At 46.7% G+C, this 7,468-nt stretch overlaps 1 non-coding gene across 1 annotated transcript; it reads right to left on the bottom strand.

The window, feature by feature from the left end:
- Nucleotides 1–225: 225 nt before the first annotated feature.
- On the bottom strand, nt 226–297 carry TRNAE-CUC. Its single transcript has one exon. It is a non-coding gene; the product is annotated as a tRNA-Glu (tRNA).
- Nucleotides 298–7,468: the final 7,171 nt, after the last annotated feature.

Genomic DNA, 7,468 nt, shown 5'->3' on the forward strand with positions numbered 1-7,468 from the left:
TCCCGGTGCTTCCCCGGCTGGCTCGGGCACGGCCGAGGCGCGGTGATTCTGCGGCAGGAGGCGCAACTCCCCCCCCCCACCCCGCCACGTGTTCTGGCGGGCTGGCTGGTTGGGGATGATGGGCGCCGGGGTGCTCCGGAGTGAGGCAGATGCAAAAGAGGATGGCTTTGCAATCGCGTGGCGCCTTCGCCCTGCAGCTTGCGCCTAGTAAAAAAAAATTTCATTTTCCCTGACCGGGAATCGAACCCGGGCCGCGGCGGTGAGAGCGCCGAATCCTAACCACTAGACCACCAGGGAAGGTGGCTGTTTGGTACTCGGCGAAGCCTTATCAAAGCAAAATTCTCTGGTTTTCTTGCAATTTTCATCAGCTATGCAATTTCTATAAATCTGTTCTGTTCCTATGAAGAATGGGAGAGAAAGCAATGGGCAACTAAGCATTACATGTATGTCCACATATTGGGCTGGGGGGTTGGACTAGATGACCTAAAAGGTCCCTTCCAACTCTGTTTATTCTATTCCATTCCATTCTATTCTATTCTATTCTATTTGCAGAGAGAGAGACAGAGACAATGAGGTCCATGTGTTAGATTGGTGCCCCTTTCCCTTACCTGCCTCTATCGGAATTGCCTGAAAAATTTTCCCCTCCCCCAGAAATTTATGAAGGTAGCTGCGCATTGAGAAAATGCACAAACGAGTTTGGTGATCAATGCATTGTTATCATATAGTGATGTATTAACCTTATTCACTCAGAAATAATTTGATAGCTAAATCTGGACATTGCCTGCTGCCTGAGTGGATGGTGTGGATGTCTTGGGACACAGAAAGTTTTCCAAATGGCCTTTCTACTCCCCCCCCCCCCCCGTTCTTTACTCTTGAGATGGGCTAGAACAGGGGTAGGCAACCTTGGCTCTTTTATGACTCATGGACTTCAACTCCCAGAATTCCTGAGCCAGCATGGGGGAACTATGCCCCCCCTCATGACTCGTGGACTTCAACTCCCAGAATTCCTGAGCCATCATGGCTCAGCTTGGAAACTCTCCCTTTCCCCTTAGGATGGCTGGCTCAGGAATTCTGGGAGTTGAGGTCCACGAGTCATAAAAGAGCCAAGGTTGCCTACCCGTGAGCTAGGGGATTCAAACCCCAGAATTCCCACCCAGCTCTGGGAGGACCAAATAGTGCAAAGTTTCTGCACTCTCAAAGCTGGGCTGTCTCAAAAGAGCAACATTTAGGGGTGAGGACATCATATAGTTTCTTCCACTTCCTAGTCTAGACTACAGCTGAGAAAATTTTCTGGTGGTCCCCTATCCCTGTATTTACCACCCAATTTGCTTTCATCTGCTGAGGCCTGACATAGGGGCGACTTCTGATTACAGGTAGTCCTATAATTAATGACCGCAATTCAGCCTATCATTTTGATTGTAAGTCGTGACGGTGTAAAGCAGAGATGCTTGATCCACTAGGTTTTTGTTTGCTGGCTAAGAAACATGAGTGCTGAAAAAATATTCACATGCCAGTCCAGTGTTCCTCAGTAATTCAGTTTACACTTACAACCGGTGGCAGCGCCCCATGGTCACGTGACCACCATTTGCAGTCACTGGAGAAGCCAGCAGGGAAGGTTGTAAGTCACTGAGTAAGTTTTGGCCTGAAACCAGTCAATACAAAGGAAAAAAACTCGAATATATAATATATCCCTCAAGTGGGTTTGTGACAATCCTTTTGGATGCTTTTTTCTACGCAGATTTGTTTTTACTACAGGTAATCTTTGACTTTGCAACCACAATTCAGCCCAAACTTTTGTGTTGCCAAGCGAGACACTGGTTAAGTGAGTTTTGCCCCATCTTATGACTTTTCTCGCCAGTTATTAAGCTAATCACAGCAGTTGTTAAAAGTTAGTAACACAGTTCTTATGTGAATCTGGTCTACCCATTGTCTTCGCTTGTCAGAAGGTCGCAAAAGGGGATCACATGATCCTGGGACACCGCGACCGTCCTAAACACGAGTCAGTTGCCAACTGTCTGAATGCTGATCACATGAGCATGGAGATGTTGCAACAGTTGTAGGAGTGAAAAATGGCCACAAGCCACTTTTTTCCCTGATGTAAGTGTAAACAGTCACTATACAAACTATTAGAAATTAAGGACTACCTATATTTAAAAAGGAAAGGAAAAGAATGCTATGCAAAATACATATGTATATATATGTTTTCTGAGGTTTTCGCGGGTGTTTGTATGTAGGTCTTTGGTTATTCGGATTTTCTCCCGCGTAAAATTGGAAGTGTCTTGGCGACGTTTCGACGAAGTCCCATTCGTCATCTTCAGGCTGGTGTTTTCGGCTTCGTGCTTCTAGGAGCCATATATATTCTTTTTCTATTTGCTGGCTAGCTGGCTCTTCTCAGTGGCTAGGATACCGTGGTTCCTTGTGTCTCAGGCATTTACTCACCCAAGTCCTTCTTGGTATCAGACCAATATTTTTTATTTATCAACTGCCTGTGTTCTTCTCCCCTCCTCCCACCCACCCAAAAAAACCCCTATCAAATGCTCATTTAATAATTGCGCACTTTCAGGAGACATCGATCACAGGCAAAAACTCAACCTGTAGCCCAAGTGCTTAAAAGGTTAATTGCATAATGTTGCTGCAGAATTAAGATGTGTTCTCTGCCTCTGTTAGAAAAACATGTAGAGCTCGTTGCTCGCTGAACTGAATTAACCACGTTCTGAGTTTGCATCACTGAACCGTCATTTCACTGCACTGGCTGACTGACTCACAATAATCAGCAAGCCGTAAGATTGCCCGGAGAGGGTATTGTGTGAAATTATGTCTGCCTGTTGTCCTGTTCAAGTGTTTGTTAACACAGCAAGGTGGATTTTTCAAAAGCAAAGCTGCAACACAGCCGGGCGTGACGTGAGTGATGCAAAGCAACCATTTTACGACCTTTTCGGCCGAAGTTGTTAAGTAAATCATTTTGTTACGTGAATTCAGCTTCCCTCATTTATTTTGCTTGTCAGAAGATGGCTGGAAAGGTGGCAATTGGTGGTCGCATGATCCCGGGTCACTGCAACCATGCACCCAAATTCTGACCACTTGATTGTGGGGATGCTGTAAGAGTCGTAAGTGTCAGGACCAGTCGTAAGTCAGTCTTTTCATTCCTGTTGTAACTTTGGAACGTTCTCTAAACAAATGGTTGTAAGTCAAGGACTATCTGAACAGTATCTAGCCACTCTATTCGCACATGCTAAGTTGGTTAGTGTTAATCTTGGTTAGGGTTTTTTTTTTCCAGCTAAGCCTTTTGTAGTAACCCAGACCATTTGGCTATGATCAGTGTATTTGTATAAATGCAGAAAATATGTTAATTCATTAGCCAGGTTAGATGTTAGGAGAATAGGGCAAACCTAGTCTCATTCTCATTAAGCAATGGTTTAGCATTACCTTAAGCAGGGGTCTTCAAACTTGGCCCTTTTATGACTCGTGGACTTCAACTCCCAGAATTCCTGAGCCAGCATGGCTCAGCTTGGAAACCTCTCCCTTTCCCCTCAGCGTGGCTGGCTCAGGGATTCTGGGAGTTGAAGTCCACGAGTCATAAAAGAGCCAAGGTTGCCTACCCCTGCCTTAGGGCCTCCATGTGGCTTTGATGAGTGATGATCAATATCCAAACCAAAATAAGATGATGGGGTCGTATTTTGCTTTGGGATTTGAGAGTCTAGTGCAGTGTTTCTCAACCTTGACCATTTTAAGGCATGTGGACTTCAACTCCCAGAATTCCACAGCCAGCAATGCTGGCTGTGGAATTCTGGGAGTTGAAGTCCACATACCTTAAAATGGTCAAGGTTGAGAAACACTGGTCTAGTGAAAACGCACGAACTTTAATCCACCAGCCATCAATCTTCCCAGGATCCTATATGTGCTATGAATCCTGTAACATATTAAGTGTAATAAATTACACATTGTTTTGCATGGATATACCACTGGACGTGTGTCCATTAGGGCATTATAAAAGGCTATCTGGCTGGGGACATTTCCTATGAACTGTATCATATCTAATAGTATGAATTCACGTTTTAACAGGGCAGTAATCTAGGCCAGAGGTCCACGTCCTGCTTTCCTCACAACAAAGCAAAACATAAGACTTATTTATGTATTTTTATTCTGCCTTTATTATTTTTTATAAATAACTCAGGAGAGGGAACATACCTAATACTCCTTCCTTCCCTTATGTTCCCCCACAACAACCCTATGAGGTGGATTAAGCTGAGAGGGACTGACCCAAGGTCACCCAGCTGGCTTTCATAGCTAAGGCGGGACTAGAACTCCCTGTCTCCTGCTGATTGGTCCAAAGTCACCCAGCTGATTTTCATGCCTAAAGTGGGACTAGAAATCCCTGTCTCCTGATTGGTCCAAAGTCACCCAGCTGGCTTTCATAGCTAAGGCGGGACTAGAACTCCCTGTCTCCTGCTGATTGGCCCAAAGTCACCTAGCTAATTTCCATGCCTAAAGTGGGACTAGAATTCCGTCTCCTGCTGATTGGTCCAAAGTCACCCAGCTGATTTTCATGCCTAAAGTGGGACTAGAAATCCCTGTCTCCTGATTGGTCCAAAGTCACCCAGCTGATTTTCATGCCTAAAGTGGGACTAGAAATCCCTGTCTCCTGATTGGTCCAAAGTCACCCAGCTGGCTTTCATAGCTAAGGCGGGACTAGACTCCCTGTCTTCTGCTGATTGGCCGAAAGTCACCCAGCTGATTTTCATGCCTAAAGTGGGACTAGAACAGTGATGGCGAACCTTTTAGAGACCGAGTGCCCAAACTGCAACCCCAAACCCACTTATGCATCGTCGAGTGCCGGGTGGGTGTGGCCCATTGGGTGGGTGTGGCCAATTGGGTGGGCGTGGCCCATTGGGTGGGCGTGGCTGCGATGGTAATGGCAGACGCCGTGGGACTAAAAAGTTCAACCAATCAACTGTGCAAGATCTTTTTTTTCCCGCGAGAAGTTGAAATTGACTGATTGAAACTTTTTTTTTTTTGCACACGGTGGCGGAGGCCTAAAGCGAAAAGGTTTTATAAAACCCAGCTGAAGGCCTAGGACTGGGGCGACGGCGCGCGTGCCCACAGAGAGGGCTCTGAGTGCCACCTCTGGCACCCCTGCCATAGGTTCACCACCACTGGACTAAAACTCCTTGTCTCCTGCTGATTGGCTGAAAGTCACCCAGCTGATTTTCATGTTTAAGGTGGGACTAGAACTCCATGTCTCCTGCTGATTGGCCAAAAGTCACCCAGCTGATTTTCATGCTTAAGATGGGACTAGAACTCCTTGTCTCCTGGTGATTGGCCCAGTTACCTAGTCAGTTTCCATGTCTAAGGCAGGACTAGAACTCACCGTCTCCAAGTGATTGGCCCCAAATTACCCAGTAAACTTTCATCACTAATGCGGGAGTAGAATAATAATAATAATAATAATAAAGTTGGAAGGGACCTTGGAGGTCATCGAGTCCAACCCCCTGCCCAGGCAGGAACCCTACACCATTTCAGACAAACGGCTGTCCAGTCTCTTCTTAAAAACTTCCAGTGTTGGAGCATTCACTGCTTCTGGAGGCAGGTTGTTCCATTGGTTAATTGTTCTAACTGTCAGGAAGTTTCTCCTTAGTTCTAAGTTGCTTCTCTCCTTGATCAGTTTCCACCCGTTGCTTCTTGTCCTGCCTTCAGGCGCTTTGGAGAGGGGTAGGCAACCTTGGCTCTTTTATGACTCGTGGACTTCAACTCCCAGAATTCCTGAGCCAGCCACGCTGAGGGGAAAGGGAGAGGTTTCCAAGCTGAGCCATGCTGGCTCAGGAATTCTGGGAGTTGAAGTCCACGAGTCATAAAAGAGCCAGGGTTGCCTATCCCTGCACTAATCACAATCGGATGATTGTTGAATCGTCCCCATTTGGGTGGCTTCCCACCAGCCGAAACCATGCATACAATCTGCATAAACAGCTTAGGCAGTGTGACATCACCACCTTATTCGTCTTTAGATTCCCAGGGCTCATATTTACAGTAGTCCTCGGCATACGACCGTCATGGAGTCTGCTCATCATGGTTGTAAATGAAGCCAGTCACATGACAGATCTGATTTTAGACTTTTGCAGCAGTCATAAAATAAATGCCATGGTGCACGAAAGAAACATTGCATTTGTCAAATAAACCCATTATTGTCACGTGATCCCCATTTTGCAACCTACCGACAAGCAAAGTCCATGGGGTGGCCGGATCCACTTAACAACCGTGTTAACTAGCTTAGCAACTGTAGCGATTCGCTTAGCGTGGAAAGAAAGGTCGTAAAACGGGACAAAACCCACTTATGATCAGCCTTGCTTAGCAAGGGAAATTTTGAGCTCAATTGTGGGGCTGAGTCGAGGACTTCCTGTACAGTTTAACCATGGAGCAAGGAGAAGGGTTGGACAGCAACCTTGATGTGTTAGATCCGTTTGCCGCCCATCTCGTTTCCAGGCGACGCGGAGGCTGTTCTGAGCCTTCCATTCAGGACCATCTGACTTTTGGCAGCACCAAAAAGATCACCGCGTGCCAAGGGGCCGTGGCCCACACAAGCAGGGTTTGCGAGCCAAAAACACAACAGGACGGACAAGCACTCTGCTTTTCCAAAAGGAATATTTTATTGACAAATTTCCCCCCAGACCCGTACAGGAGAAACAACTTAGCCTCGTCCTGCAGCTTCCCTGTCGCATCAACACCAATCCTCCCTTTTTTCCAACACAGGTGGGCTACCTCCCTCTTAAGAAACTACAGTGAAACCCCATATCCTAACCTCTGTGGATTCTCCTGCCTCTTTTGAGCCAGGTTTGACCAGGAAGGTAATTCAGCCAACAGGAACAAAAGGACGCAGGGAGAATATTTCATCGTCAACGCTTAAGTGTCAAAACGTGCTTCTCAAGAGACTGGAGAGAGAGAGAGAGGAAAGGTCACCAAATTGTTCTTTCTGGGTGCAAATGTCAACCGTTGGCATCTACTGCGGGGCACTGCTTCCCATCCCACTGAGCCTCTGAAGGCACAGAGAAGTTTGGATCGCTTAGTGGCGCCTCTGTCTTCACGCTACAAAGTCAGGAGAACGGCACGTTCTCACCCTCCCTCAATATATTAGTGTTTCCACGCGCAATCGCCAACAGCAGCCCACGAACAGTGCCATCCACTGGTTGCAGAAGCCATGAACAGAATCTCAAAAACATCAGACGAAAGGTCTTGGAAGGAGCAACGAATGAAGAAAGAAAACCCAGCAGAACGGAATTTGGGCGCCCCCGATAATCCCGGCAAATTCCCTTGCTGCCTCCAGGACTTTCTAAGGCAAGACCCAAATCCAGAGGACAGAGAAGTGATTTCAGTACACTCAGGAAAGAGAGAGAGAGAGAGAGAAAGAAAGAGAGAGAGAGAGAGAGAAAACATGCGTGCAAGTGAGTATGTATGCAACACAGCCACATGCCACTGA

This window comes from Protobothrops mucrosquamatus, unplaced genomic scaffold (genome assembly GCF_001527695.2).
Source record: "Protobothrops mucrosquamatus isolate PMUCROS unplaced genomic scaffold, P.Mucros_1.0 scaffold4299, whole genome shotgun sequence".
NCBI lineage: Eukaryota > Metazoa > Chordata > Lepidosauria > Squamata > Viperidae > Protobothrops > Protobothrops mucrosquamatus.